Source organism: Cryptomeria japonica, chromosome 3 (assembly GCF_030272615.1).
Source record: "Cryptomeria japonica chromosome 3, Sugi_1.0, whole genome shotgun sequence".
NCBI classification, from domain to species: domain Eukaryota; kingdom Viridiplantae; phylum Streptophyta; class Pinopsida; order Cupressales; family Cupressaceae; genus Cryptomeria; species Cryptomeria japonica.
The window spans coordinates 256,500,525-256,515,964 of NC_081407.1; positions in this window are offsets into that span (position 1 = coordinate 256,500,525).

The window sequence follows — 15,440 nt, forward strand, 5'->3', positions numbered from 1 at the left end:
AAATAGCGATTACTCATCCCTTTGCAAATAGAGACAGACCAGTCTACCGACCATATGTATTTGGTTACATAGGAGTTGTTGTCCAATGTAACCTGGGAAAATTAGAGTATTGGTGCCAAGTTTTGGATGATCTGGATACAGTTATATGGAGGCCTTACTTAGACTATGAGTAGTGGCCTGAGGATGTGATAGAGATGCCTTATATATTTACCTCAAGGTACTTGATTGGGTAGACATCTTTTATTATTGAGAGGTTTCTACACAGTTGGGTATACAGGCAGTATGGTCAGATACATGGAGTATCACATGGAGCCTGCCTATATGCACGTAGACATCAGGATGTATCAGAGTGGGGGGCGATGATTTCTTATGAGGCATCTTGTGCAGAGTACTTTGGTCTAGGTGCACAAAATTGGTATTATGATGCTGGTGTGATTGATGTGGTGATAACGACAGAGTATTTGCAGTACTAGATAGCCCATGCAATGCCCAAGTTGTTCGACCCCACTGAGCCAATACCCACATTTGATGATGAGGAGGAGGACAAACCACAGGTGAGAGGAGCCTGTCATCATAGAGATGACGATGATGAAAATGATGATGATGATGATGAGGAGGGTGGGGGTGGGGGAGGTGTGCAGGGCCTAGAGGTTAGAGCACCACAGAGGAGTAGATATAGGATCCCTCCCACACAAGGGACAAGTATAGGGGAGGCTATCAGGAATGATACAGGGGTCATATGTACTTCATCTTAGGTTCCTCCTCAGTAGCGAGAGAAAAGATCACAACCAACAGCTCCTAGATAGGTACATATTCGAGTATCGAGCTACCAGTAGCAGGCTTAGATTAGTGCATTGCAAGCCTTTGTACATTAGTTAGAGGCACAATTGACACATGTACAAAGGAAACTTGTTGGCATTTCAATAAGGATATTGAGAAGGTTGTTGATGATTATGGATATAATTGATTAAGGATGTTTTACTGTCTTAATATTATTATTTTGTCATTGATGTCAAGAAATTGATTTTCTAATTCAGTATGATGTTGCCATATCTTGAGAAGTATGATTTGATGAGTATAAAGATGTCGGTAAAAGACACAGAAAGAATATGATGAATAAGGGGAGGAATAAGTTATTCAATGGGCAACTATTACCGAGTTAGACAATGATGAGATCATGATGTTTAGATTGTTTTGATATCATACATATGTTATTGTTTGTAAGGATAATACTATACTATGTTACCGAGCAAAGAACCTAGTCAATAAACCCTAAGGAACCTAGTCGGTAAACCCTAAGATTATTGCTATCAGTTAATGAAGGTGGTATGTCTACCGAGTGAAGTTTAGTATTTACCGAGTTGCAACCGAGCAATAACAGAATGCATTGAATGAATAAAAGTATTATTTAATGAAGGAAGCTGATGAGCTAGCTATGATTAAATGATTGGTATGTCGTGAATGAAGTTTGTTAAAGAATCTATGGCAAAGGAAAATTGACGGGAAGATCTACAGCTCAAATTGAACTGCAATACCCTAGCACAAGTTCCAAGAAATGTATGCAAGCTCCATGGTGGGGTAAAACATTTTCAGATCGAAGGATACATTGAACCTGGTCAAAGTTTGAAGATCTGATGGCTATGATTGATCATGGGAAATGTGATCAAGGAGATTAAGCGGTTGGTGAATTGTTTATAAATAAGGAACTGTTGATAAACAATGTATGTGGGCAAGTGTATGCACAGGGATGCTACATAGTGATCACCGAGCACAGAAGATTGAAGACCTGTTTGAATAACAGAGTATAGAGCCCAACAGATGGACAAGATAAGTCTTATATTGTATTGAGCAAATAAGAATCTTCTTTAGCATTTTAGATGTGAAGTTGCAGATAGATTTTTATTATTGTTATTTTGTGAAGTGACAGAAAATATCTGAACCAAGTGGAGTTAACAGTCTTATTTGTAAAACCCTCTAGCAAGGTGACATTTTGATTGAGTGTTTGAAATCCTTTAACAAGGTCACTTCTAACAAGGTGAAGATCCTAACAGATATGAGGGAAATCCCTTAACTGGGTCACATCTAGCAATGTGTTTGTAATCTTTAACATGATTTGCTTTTAACCAAGCATACTCTAGAAGAGTATATTTCTTAGTGGGTCCGAAATCCCACAGTGGTTTTTCCCTATTTGGGTTTCCACGTTAAATCTGGTGTTATGAGTGTTATGATGTTTATATGCTTTTGAGTTTGCATGTTTAGCAGTTTTGGTTATATTACTAAAGTATATGTTACCGAGGTTGAATCTGTTGTTTTTATGGAAGATTAAGTTTGTATGATTCACCCCCCCTCTCATCTTATTAGCTTATCATCTGTACTTAACATTAAGTATTAGAACTATCAAAACTAGCATAGGCCTAGGGAAAGATTACTACCGTGACAATGGAGAGAGATACAACTATCACAAAGAGAGATTTTGCAAGGGGTTAGATTGAGAGACTATGAACAATGTCTAAGAGTACTAGGTTAGGTGATGCCATCAAGGCGATCCAACACTAAACCTGGGAGACTGAGTACTACAAGAAGTTGTATTTTGTGGTTGTTCTTGTGGATTAGCGAGCTCCTAGTTACGCACAAGATACTAGTACTAGATCAGGACAGAGTTAGTCTAAGTGGACTGAGAGCGAAGGAGTTACAAGGCCACTTCACAGGGATCCACTTGGAGATCCAGGTGCAGGGTCATCAGGTAGTGCCGCAACGGGCACAGGTGGAGCTAGGCCTTTAGTGTTTGGGGAGAGTACAAACTAGCGCCCCACGTGATATAATAATCTTTGAGATTTTTTATCTATTTTGATAAACACTGTGATTTAGTCGAGGACTATGGGCCCAACCATTTTTTTTTATGTACCTCTCATATGCTTGCATACTTGACATTGATTCTTTTTGAGATTATATGAGATGCATTGGCGATTTTTGTATCCATATGTTGTCTACATGGTTGATGATGTGATGCTTAGATATTTTACATGTGCTAACGTTTATATATGGGATGAATGCATGTTATTTTTGCTATATAGATGCCTATATGATTTATGTTTATGCATGTAATTTATATGTGGTGAGTGATTTTATGATGATGTGACCTATGCATATGATTTTATTGTGAGATTCTTGTTATGTATATATCATGAAAACATGTTTATTTATGCTTAGGTGATCATGTGTGATAATTTGATGATGCATTTTATTTATGATGATGTGATGTTTACCTATTTTTATGTATGGATGGATGCAATGAGATTTTGTACTAATGTTTATGAATCGGGATGATGTAATGATGATATGAAAAATGTACCCAAATAATGTGAATCAATGTAAATGCTAATAGAGTTTAAAAATGGTATGGATGAATGCACATGTTACTAGATTTTAGAATGATATGGATGATAGTTCTGATACTTAAAGATAAGTACAGATGCCAAGCTAATAAGATGAGAGGGGGGGGGTGAATCATACAAACTTAATCTTCCATAAAAATCATCAGATTCAACCTCGGTAACATATGTTTCAGTAATATAACCAAAACTGCTAAACATGCAAACTCAAAAGCATATAAACATCATAATACTCATAACACCAGATTTAACATGGAAACCCAAATAGGGAAAAACCACTGTGGGATTTCAGACCCACTAAGAAATATACTCTTCTAGAGTATGCTCGGTTAAAAGAAAATCCTGTTAAAGATTACAAACACATTGCTAGATGTGACCCGGTTAAGGGATTTTCCTCAGATCTGTTAGGATCTTCACCTTGTGAGAAGTGACTTTGTTAAAGGATTTCAAACACTCAATCAGAATGTCACCTTGCTAGAGGGTTTTACAAATAAGACTGTTAAGTCCACTCGGTCAAGAGATTTTCTGTCACTTCATAAAATAACAATAATAAAAATCTATCTGCAACTTCACATCTAAAATGCTAAAGCAAATTCTTATTTTTTCAATATAATTTAGGACTTATCTTGTCCATCTGTTGGGCTCTATACGCTGTTATTCAAACAGGTCTTCAAGCTTCTATGCTCGGTAATCACTATGTAGCATCCCTATGCATACACTTGCCCGCATACATTGTTTATCAACAGTTCCTTATTTATAAACAATAGCTAACCACTTAATCTCCTTGATCACATTTCCCATGATCAATCATAGCCATCAGATCTTCAAACTTTGACCAGGTTCAATGTATCCTTCGATCTGAAAATGTTTTACCCCACCTTGGAACTTGCATATATTTCTTGGAACTTGTGCTAGGGTATTGCGGTTCAATCTAAGCTATAGATCTTCCTGCCGATTTTACTTTGCCATAGATTCTTTAACAAACTTCATTCACGGCATACCAATCATTTAATCATAGCCAGCTCATCAGCTTCCTTCATTAAATAATGCATGTAATCATTTAATACATTCTGTTATTACTCGGTTGCAACTCGATAAATACTAAACTTCACTCGGTAGATATTTTGCCTTCATTAACCGATAGCGATAACCTTAGGGTTTACCAACTAAGTTCCTTAGGGTTTACCGACTAGGTTCTTGCCCGGTAACATAGTATAGTATTAACCTTACATATGTATGATATCAAAACAATCTAAACATCACAATCTCATCATTGTCTAACTCGGTAATAGTTGCCCATTGAATAAATTATTTCTCCCCTTATTCATCATATTCTTTCTGTGTCTTTTACCGACATCTTTATACTCATCAAATCATACTTCTCAAGATATGGCAACATCATACTGAATTAGAAAATCAATTTCTTGACATCAATGACAAAATAATAATATTAAGACAGTAAAACATCCTTAATCAATTATATCCATAATCATCAACAACCTTCTCAATATCCTTATTGAAATGCCAACAATCTCCCCCTTTGGTATTGATGGCAAAACCAATTGATTTGACATAATTGATTCGGATTGCTGTGAGATTCTGAAATGCTGAAATGCTCTCCTTCTGTCATCAGAATTCTCGCCCATACATTAGTCTTCTCTTCTTTTCTCTTCAGTCTTGCTTTTTCCTCAGTCTTCTCCCCCTTTGACAACAATGCCAAAAAGTAAAGAACTAAAACATAAGTTCTTCCTGTATGAAGTGATTTCCTGCTGTTATGTATCAACTTAGTCTCAGTTAGAGAATTTATGTCTTCAATTCCTGTTCCCTATATTGTTTCCTGCACACCTTTAGAAAACCTCCTAAAGTGTGTAAATCAGCATCAACTCCTAAAAGATATTTTGTAGAGTCATCAAATTGATGCCTTCATCGAACTCGGTTAGTGAGTAGAAGATAGGGGTAGGACCCCTAACTTACTTCTGAGATACTCAAAAGTGTCCCTTGGCAGTGGCTTGGTGAAGATATCTACTATTTGTTCCTTTGTGCTAACATACTCCAACACCACTTTCTTCTCTTGAGCTTCTTCTCTAAGATAATGATATTTGATAGAGATGTGCTTTGTCTTAGAGTGCATAATAGGATTCTTTGAAATGTTAATGGCACTAGTATTGTCACAGAATATAGTTACTACTTCAGTAACTTTCTCATTTATACCTTCCAACAGTTGTTTGATCCATGCCATGTTGGTATAATTCAATGCTGCAGCAACGTATTCAGCTTCTGTTGTTGACTGTGAAACACATCCTTGTTTCTTGCTAAGCCAACTCACTAGTCTTTCTCCTAAAAAGAAAGCTCCTCCACTTGTGCTTTTCCTGTCATCAATGTTGTCTGCCCAATCAACATCAGTATAAACTTTTAAATCAAAATCATTTCTTTTCTGATATACTAAGCCATAATCTTCAGTGCCTTTCAAGTATTTGAAAATTCTCTTGATTGTTGTCATGTGTGTTTCCTTAGGATCTGCAGAGAATCTTGCAACTATACCTTCTACATGTGCTATGTCTGGCCTACTGTGAACAACATATTGTAAATTTCCAATCATGAATTGGTAAAGTGTCTCATCAACAGATGCAGATTCATCATTCTTTGATAGTTTACAGTTGGTAGTCATAGGAGTACTTACTGGTTTTGAATCTTCCATTCCAAATTTCTTCAAGATTTCCTTTATGTACTTGGATTGAGTAATGAAAATCTCATCTTTCATTTGTAGTATCTGTAAACCTATAAAATACTTTATCTCACCGATTAATGACATCTCAAATTCTTTGCTCATTTCATTTCCAAAGTTCTTACATAGAGATTCATTTCCACAAAATATAATGTCATCAACAAATATGGCTGAGATCAGTATTCCATTTTTATCATTCTTCATGTACATATTGTTGTTTTCACTTGTTCTTATAAAACCAATCTTGATTAAATAAGAGTGCAATCTTTCATACCATGCTCTAGGTGCTTGTTTCAGACCATATAAAGCTTTGTTCAATTTACATACCTAATCTTTATTATTGTCTTCAGCAAATCCTTCAGGTTGTTCAATAAAAACTTCTTCTTCTAATATACCATTCATAAATGCATATTTGACATCCATTTGATATACCTTGAAATTCTTGTAAGCAGCATATGCCAACAATGTTCTTACTCCTTCAAGTCTAGCCACAGGTGCAAAAGTCTCACTATAATCAATTCCTTCTTCTTGGGCATAACCTTTGCAAACTAGTCTTGCTTTATTTCGAATGACCTCGCCATTTTCATTCAGGTTGTTTCTGAAAATCCAATTTGTACCGATTACATTTTTGTCCTTCAGTCTTGGGATTAGTGTCCATGTGCCATTCTTCTTGATTTGATCAATCTCTTCTCTCATAGCATTTATCCAATCTTTACTGTTAAATGCCTCTTTCACTATTCTCTGTTCAAATTCAGATATCAGACATGTGTTCTATCTTAGTTTGTTCCTTGTCATCACTGGATCATCCTTATCTCCTATAATCTGACTTGGTGCATGATGTCTTCTGACATATTTGGCTAATACAGGCTTGGTAGGCTCTATATGATCTTCTTCATCACTCGGTAACTGAATATTCTCTTCATTTCCTTCTGCAGTTTTCTCGGTAGGACTTGTCGGTTGAACATAGAAAAATTCATCATAATCTTCTGGTTCTTTGGAATTTCCTTCATCATTTCTTTCTGCAAATTCATCAATTTTCACATTTGCACTTTCTACTATTTTGTTAGATGATTTGATCAGACATTTAAATGCTTTACTTCTAGAAGAATAACCAAGAAATGTTCCTTCTTCACTTTTCTGATCAAACTTGCCATTTCTATCATCCTTGTGTACATAGCATCTACTTCCTAAGATTTTAAAATAACTTACATTAGGTTTCTTGTCATACCAGATTTCATATGGTGTCTTCAAAGTACCTTTCTTTAGTTGTACTCGATTCAGGGTGTAAACTATTGTGCTTATTGCTTCTCTCCAAAATGTTTGTGGCACTTTCTTTTCAAACATCAAGGTTCTGGCACAATCCACAATAGATTTGTTTCTTCTCTCAGCTATTCATTTTTTTTGTGGAGTTCTCGGTGCAGAGACTTGTCTTTTTATACCATGATCATTGCAGAATAAGTTGAACTCATCGGATATGAACTCTCCTTCTCTATCTGATCTAAGACATTTCAGTTGTCTTCTTGTTTCATTTTCAACTCTTACCTTGTACCATTTAAACATTTGAAAAGCTTTTGATTTTTCTTTTAAAAACATTACTGACATCATCCTTGAGTAATCATCCACAAATAATATGAAATATTTATCACCATAATAACTTTGAACTTTCATAGGACCACAAAGATCAGTGTGCACAAGATCTAAAATTCCCTTAGAAGTGTAAGACTTACTTGTAAAGCTTGATCTTATCAATTTTCCCATCTGGCATCCTCGGCACATAGAATTCTTAGGTTTTTCAAGACTTGGTAGACCTCTTACTCGGTGCTTCTTGCTTATTTTGATCAAATTATCAAAATTTACATGACAAAACCTTTTATGCCATAACTAGGTATCATCTATCTTTGCATACAGACACTTATTCTAAGTTGAGTCAAGGTGAAATGTGTTACCTTTTGTTTGTGTCCCGGTAGCAGCCAACTTTCCATTCTTGTCATGAACTTTGATAATTCCTTTCTGAAATTCTATTCAGTATCCTGTATTGTTTAGCTGTGCTACACTCAACAAATTATATTTCAAACCTTCAACCCAATAAACATTATTGCATCTTGCATTGTCAAGAAGTGTTATGGATCCTTTACCTTTTATTGGACATGGTGCATCATTACCAAATCTCACATAGCCTCCATCATAGTCTTCTAACATAACAAACTTGTGTTTATCACCTGTCATGCGATGTGAGCATCCATTATCTATGATCCAAGAATCATTAGTATTTATGTGAGATATTAGGGCTTTTTCTTCATACCTTTCTTCATCTGATCCATCTTTGATAGCCACATAAACTACTTCCTCTGTATCAGTTTCATCTGATTTATCATCATTGGATTCATCATCGGCTATTAAGCATGTCTTTCTATCTCTTCTTCTGAAGTCTCGGTGTCCTCTGTAATGATTATCTTTCTATCTATCATCTCGGTAATCTCTCTTTTTAGTAGAATCTTTGTTAGGATAATTAGAAGCCATATGTCCTATCTTATCACAATTGAAACATTTCAAAGGTAGTTTCCCTTTATACTTACCTTTGCCTCTCAGTAACCTTCTGGCTAATAGTGCTTCAAACTCTTCTTTCTTTCTGATTTCCTCATACAGTTTGTGTGCTTCCTCCATGTTCTTGCGAAATCTTTCACTTGCTCCACTATGATCTCCTTCAGAGTACTTATACTTTCTTTCTTTGTAATCATTAGATTCATCAAGATGAAAAGAACTAAATGCAGATTCAAATTTATTTACCGATGACCCATGTTATCAAAGTTACTTAACTCAAATACATGTAGCTTAGCAATAGTAGCATCTAAAGAAACTAGCATATTAGGTATAGACCTCAATTCATTGATTGCAGAGACGCGGATTGCATAAGCTGGTAGATGGGTTCTTAACAACTTACTTGTTATATCCTTTTCTTCAATAGTTCCACCTGCTCCTTTGATTTGATTGACAATCTCCTTTAGTCTTGTATTGTATTGGGTTATGTTCTCACCTTCATTCATCCTCATAGATTCAAGTTGTCCTCTTAGACTATCCACTTTTGCTCTTTGAACATGTTCATCTCCACCATACACAGATATGAGCTTGTTCCACATAGCCTTTGCATCATTATAGCCTTCTAGATCATTAAACTCTGAATCGGTCAATACAGATGTTATTTCAATCATTGCTTGGATATGTTCTTGCTTTGCCTTTATCTCTTCCATTGTCAATGGATAGGTGCTCGGTGTAATGAAATCATTCTCCATGTAATATACAACATATTCTCCAACTCGTGATACCAGCTTCATCCTTTTCTGCCATGTAGAGAAACTTGACTTGTTCAGCTTCGGTGCATCCCTCTTATACATCTTTGGATCTTTGCCTCAAGTACCTTTAAATTTTTTCTTCCATAGTCCAAAGCTCTGATACCAATTGATAGTTCTGATACTTAAAGATAAGTACAGATGTCAAGCTAATAAGATGAGAGGGGGGGAGGGTGAATCATACAAACTTAATCTGCCATAAAAACATCAGATTCAACCTCAGTAACATATGCTTCAGTAATATAACCAAATTTGCTAAACATGCAAACTCAAAAGCATATAAACATCATAATACTCATAACACCAGATTTAACGTGGAAACCCAAATAGGGAAAAACCACTATGGGATTTCGGACCCACTAAGAAATATACTCTTCTAGAGTATGCTCGGTTAAAAGCAAATCATGTTAAAGATTACAAACACATTGCTAGATGTGACCCGGTTAAGGGATTTCCCTCAGATCTGTTAGGATCTTCACCTTGTTAGAAGTGACCTTGTTAAAGGATTTCAAACACTCAATCAAAATGTCACCTTGCTAGAGGGTTTTACAAATAAGACTGTTAAGTCCACTCGGTTAAGAGATTTTCTGTCACTTCACAAAATAACAGTAATAAAAATCTATCTGCAACTTCACATCTAAAATGCTAAAGCAGATTCTAATTTTCTCAATACAATTTAGGACTTATCTTGTCCATCTGTTGGGCTTTATACGCTATTATTCAAATAGGTCTTCAGGCTTCTGTGCTCGATAATCACTATGTAGCATCCTTGTGCATATACTTGCCCGCATACATTGTTTATCAACAGTTCCTTATTTATAAACAATAGCTAACTGCTTTTATCTCCTTGATCACATTTCCCATGATCAATCATAGCCATCAGATCTTCAAACTTTGACCAGGTTCAATGTATCCTTTGATCTAAAAACATTTTACCCCGCCTTGGAACTTGCATATATTTCTTGGAACTTGTGCTAGGGTATTGCGGTTCAATCTAAGCTGTAGATCTTCTTGCTGATTTTACTTTGCCATAGATTCTTTAACAAACTTCATTCACGGCATACCAATCATTTAATCATAGCCAACTCATCAGTTTCCTTCATTAAATAATGCATGTAATCATTTAATGCATTCTGTTATTACTCGGTTGCAACTCGGTAAATACTAAACTTCACTTGGTAGACATTCTGCCTTCATTAACCGATAGCAATAACCTTAGGATTTATCGACTAGGTTCTTGCTCGGTAACATAGTATATTATTAACCTTACATATGTATGATATCAAAACAATCTAAACATCATGATCTCATCATTGTCTAACTCGGTAATAGTTACCCATTGAATAACTTATTTCTCCCCTTATTCATCATATTCTTTCTGTGTCTTTTACCGACATCTTTATACTCATCAAAACATACTTCTCAAGATATGGCAACATCATACTGAATTAGAAAATCAATTTCCTGACATCAATGACAAAATAATAATATTAAGACAGTAAAACATCCTTAATCAATTATATCCATAATCATCAACAACCTTCTCAATATCCTTATTGAAATGCCAACAATCTCTCCTTGCTTGTTATAATGCCAACAATCTCCCCCTTTCTTGTTATAATGCCAACAATGGATGAATGTACATGAGCATTTTGAAATGCAACCTAAATGATATGATAATGATGATAAATGAATGCCACTAAATGTCATTATGATAATGATGAATAAATGCAACTAAATGCAATTAATATGATTGTAATCTATCGTAACTATGGAAGCCTAATGATGCAATGTTGTCATTCTGTCGGTCAATTATTTGTTCTCTTATTATCATCATTGAAATATTTCAAATGTTGGAAGTTAGTACAAACATTGATGGTATAATTCAACCAAGATGACCTGAGTGTTGTTTGCATAAAACATGCAAGAGTTAACCTTCATCTTATACAAATCCAAAATTTTCTCAATGATGCAATTACAGATCACCTCTTGTGACAATATTGCATAGTATCAAGGATTCACTCACAGACAGTAGACAAGAAAAATACCAAACTCTTTCCTTTCTTCTCTATTTCAAGACATCCTTGAGTTTCTCAGAAGATATTATAAAAAAATCAAGGAACATAAGTCAAACCTTTCTACCAAATTGATCAAATCAAAATTCATAATAGATCATCCATTAAGTTTTGTTTTATCAATCTTGATGTCGAGTTTGATATGTGGCTTCAAAAGTTGTGTTTTGATGTTCAACCCTAAGTCTCTTTGTGCCATTTGTTTTCAATGCGTTTTCCTACTAGCATGTGGTTGTATGTTGTTGTATCGCTCAAAGTGAACCACTCCTACCAAATTCATGATGTTGATGGTTATCACGTTCGTGTTCCAGTTGATCGATGGTGTTGCATTTAGTACCAGACCTATTATGTACTATCTAGGTTATGGACCGACTTAATGTAACATGTTGTTTGGTCTTCTCGATGTATTTCCGGGATGTCTTATGGGTTGGATATTATTTGTTTGGTCTCAGGCCGACATGTTTTATAATTATGTAATTGGTTTATTGTTTGGGTCGCCGAACTTATTGTTTGATGTTTAGGGTTTGTATATATATGTGTGTATGATCTCAATGTAGATCATATGGATGGAATGGTATGTGTATGCAAGCGAATAATGTAATAATCATTCATGCAAAGAATTTGGTTGATCATTTGTGATCAAGTTGGGTTTATGCAAGAGGATTAAGTCCTTTAGTATTAAGCTTAATCAGAATTGTACTCAGGCATAGGAGATGCTATTATTGCAGTTCATTCTTTCTTCCAGATTGCAGTCTAGATTTTTATGTAGTCAGTGAGACTCCTTTTGTAATGAGTAGTGTGCTCTAGGCATTTGGCCTTCTTGCAAGTGTAGGCCCCTCAATTTGTAATCACATACTTACTGTAGAAGTATTATCTGATTGTGGGTAGGCTTCCCACCATGGTTTTTCCTTTTACCAGGTTTTCCACGTACAAATCTTGGTTTCATGTGGATGGTATTTATTCTCCAATTGTTGCTTGTACTTAATTGGCATATTTTCTATTCTCGTAGTTGGTTTATGCATTTTGGTATTGATATAATGTGTTTTGGTATTAAAGTTTTAATTGCTTAAGGTTCTGGTAATCTGGTGACAATGTATTTAGACCCCCCTCTCAGTTGTCTTCCAGTTATTCGAACTGTCTAACAATTGGTATCAGAGCACTGGTCCTCTATGCAGAAGCTTAACCACTTGAGAAAGATCCTATGGTGACTAACAATTCAAGTTCATCTAGTTCAGTTGCTGCTATCTTCCGAAGAGAAATTCCTAGGCTTGATGGAACAAATTACAAAGTATGGAAGATTCGAATGGAGACTCATATGAGATGTCTTGGTAAGGAAATTTGGGAAATCACAGAGAATGGTGTAACTCCTTTTAATCTGGCATATGGCAACCCTCTTCCGAAAAACTTGGATAAGGAGCTTGATAATGATTGTAGAGCTAGAGAATCCCTCTTGTGTGCACTTTCTAATAAGCAAATTATGGGATTGATTGACAAATGAACAACAAAGGCTATATGGGACAAGTTGGAGACTCTTAATGAAGGTGACCCTACTGTTAAGATTGCTAAACTTGATGGTTATCGGGTGAGATATGAAAACTTGAAGATGGAAGAAGATGAAAGGATTACTATATTTATGGAAAGGGTAAATGAAATTGTCATGGGAATTCAATGTTGTGGTGTATCTCTAAGTGAAGAAGAAATGGTTTCTAAAGTTTTGAGAGATTTACCACCGACATATAAGATGAAGGCTACTACAATTAATGAATTGAGAACAATGGCTAATACTTATATCAATAGAGATACCTTGGTTGGGAAATTATCTGCTTTTGAGCTTGAAGAATTTGGATCTTCTGGAGCTATGAAGTCTGAACCCGCTTTTCATGCATTTACATCATCAACCGACAAGCAAGATTAGAAAGCTTTGTATGCAAAGGAATTAGAAGATATGAAAAGGGAAGATGAAGAATTTGAGCAACTTGAAGCCCTATTTTCTAGAAGATTACCTAAAGGACCTGTAGGAAGTAAAAATGAAGGAAAAATACCTTTTAAATGTTTTACATGTAATAAGATAGGTCATTTTGCACCTAGATGTCCTGAAAGGAATTCAAGATTTTAAGAGAAAGCTAGAAGATATTTTAAGCCTAACCTTGAATATCAGAACAAGCATAAGTATAGGAGAAACAGAGACAAATGATGCCACATTGAGGATGAGGAAGGTGTGACTGATTCTTATGATGAACCGACACAAGACTCTGCTAGTGGTTTTGGCAATGGAAAGGAATGGGTGTTCCTAGCTATCAAAGAAGATAATTTGACACTAGAAGAGAATATACCTAAAGAGAAGGCTCTTTCTAATAAAATTGAAGATTAGGATGAATGGGTAATTGACAGTGGATGTTCAAATCATATGACTGGAGATAAAAGGAAGTTTCTATCTTTGCAATAATTTGATGGTGGTTTGGTTAGATTTGGAGATGACAAAGCATGTATGATCAAAGGAAAAAGAACTATATCATTAGATGGTAAGCACAATACTGATAATATTTATTATGTTGAAGGTTTAGGGTATAATCTTTTGAGTGTAGGATAGTTGGTGGATAAGGGATTTCAATTACAATTCAAGGATGGAAAATGCAAGATCACTAATAGATCTGGATTCGAGATTGCGACCGGTATTTAGACAAAAGATAATATATTTTATTTGAATTCTAGTGAGAAGACATTTTTGATTACACAAATTGATGAGAGTTGGCTATGGCATAAAAGGATATGTCATGTGAATTTGTATTGCATGGTAAAGATAAGTTCAACAAAGGTAGATACAGATATACCTAATATTGTGAAGCCTTATAATTTGGTATGTAAAGAATGTCAAATGGGAAAACAGGTCAGAACCTCTTTTAAGAGAATACAAGACAAATCTAATGATGTTCTTGATCTTATTCATACTGATTTGTCTGGTCTTGCTAGAATAAAAAGTTTTTAAGGTGATGGATATTTTATGTTAATCATTGATGACTATTATAGAATGATGTGGGTTACTTTTCTAAGGGAGAAATATGAGGCTTTTGAAAAGTTTAAAATATTTAAAGCTAAATTTGAAACTGAGACAGGATTGAATATTAAGTGCTTAAGGTCAAATCATTGTGGAGAATTCACATCTGGTGAGTTTAATAACTTTTGTGAGAAGCATGGCATGAGGAGATAATTTTCTGCTCCTTATACACCTCAACAGAATGGAGTTGTGGAAAGAAAGCATATAACTATGTTTGGATGTTGCTAGAACCATGATGATGGAAGCTAATCTACCTCATATCTACTGGAGAGAAGCAATGAGCACAACAACTTATACATTCAATAGAGTTCATATCAAAGGAGAAACCGATAAGACACCTTATGAATTATGGTTTGGCAATACACCTAGAGCTAAGTACTTCATAATCTTTGGTAGTAAATGTTATATCAAGAGAGATGATTTCATTGGCAAGTTTGATCCTAGATGTGATGAAGGAATATTTCTTGGTTACTCTAATGAAAGTAAAACATATAGATGTTATAACAAAAGATTGAAAAGTATTGTGAAGAGCGCTAATGTCAAGGTGGATGAGCTAAATAAAAGTCAAATCAAAGTTTATGAGCAAGAACCAATAGTGGAATTGATCATAACTAAACTGGTAACTGTTGGGAAAAATGGTGTCTCAACCTTGCATTTATGCGAGGTTACTATTTATAGTAGGTTTTCATTTGAGCATGAAATGGTGCGAAACTCTCCCTAAAGCTTCTGGTTGGCTAGATAAGCATTCTGGTAAAGTTACATCGTAAGGTCACAGCTAGTTTTGAAGATATTAAAGTTTTCGTCTTGGAGGGGTGCGATAAAATGTTTAAACTTAATTTTGGGGGCTTT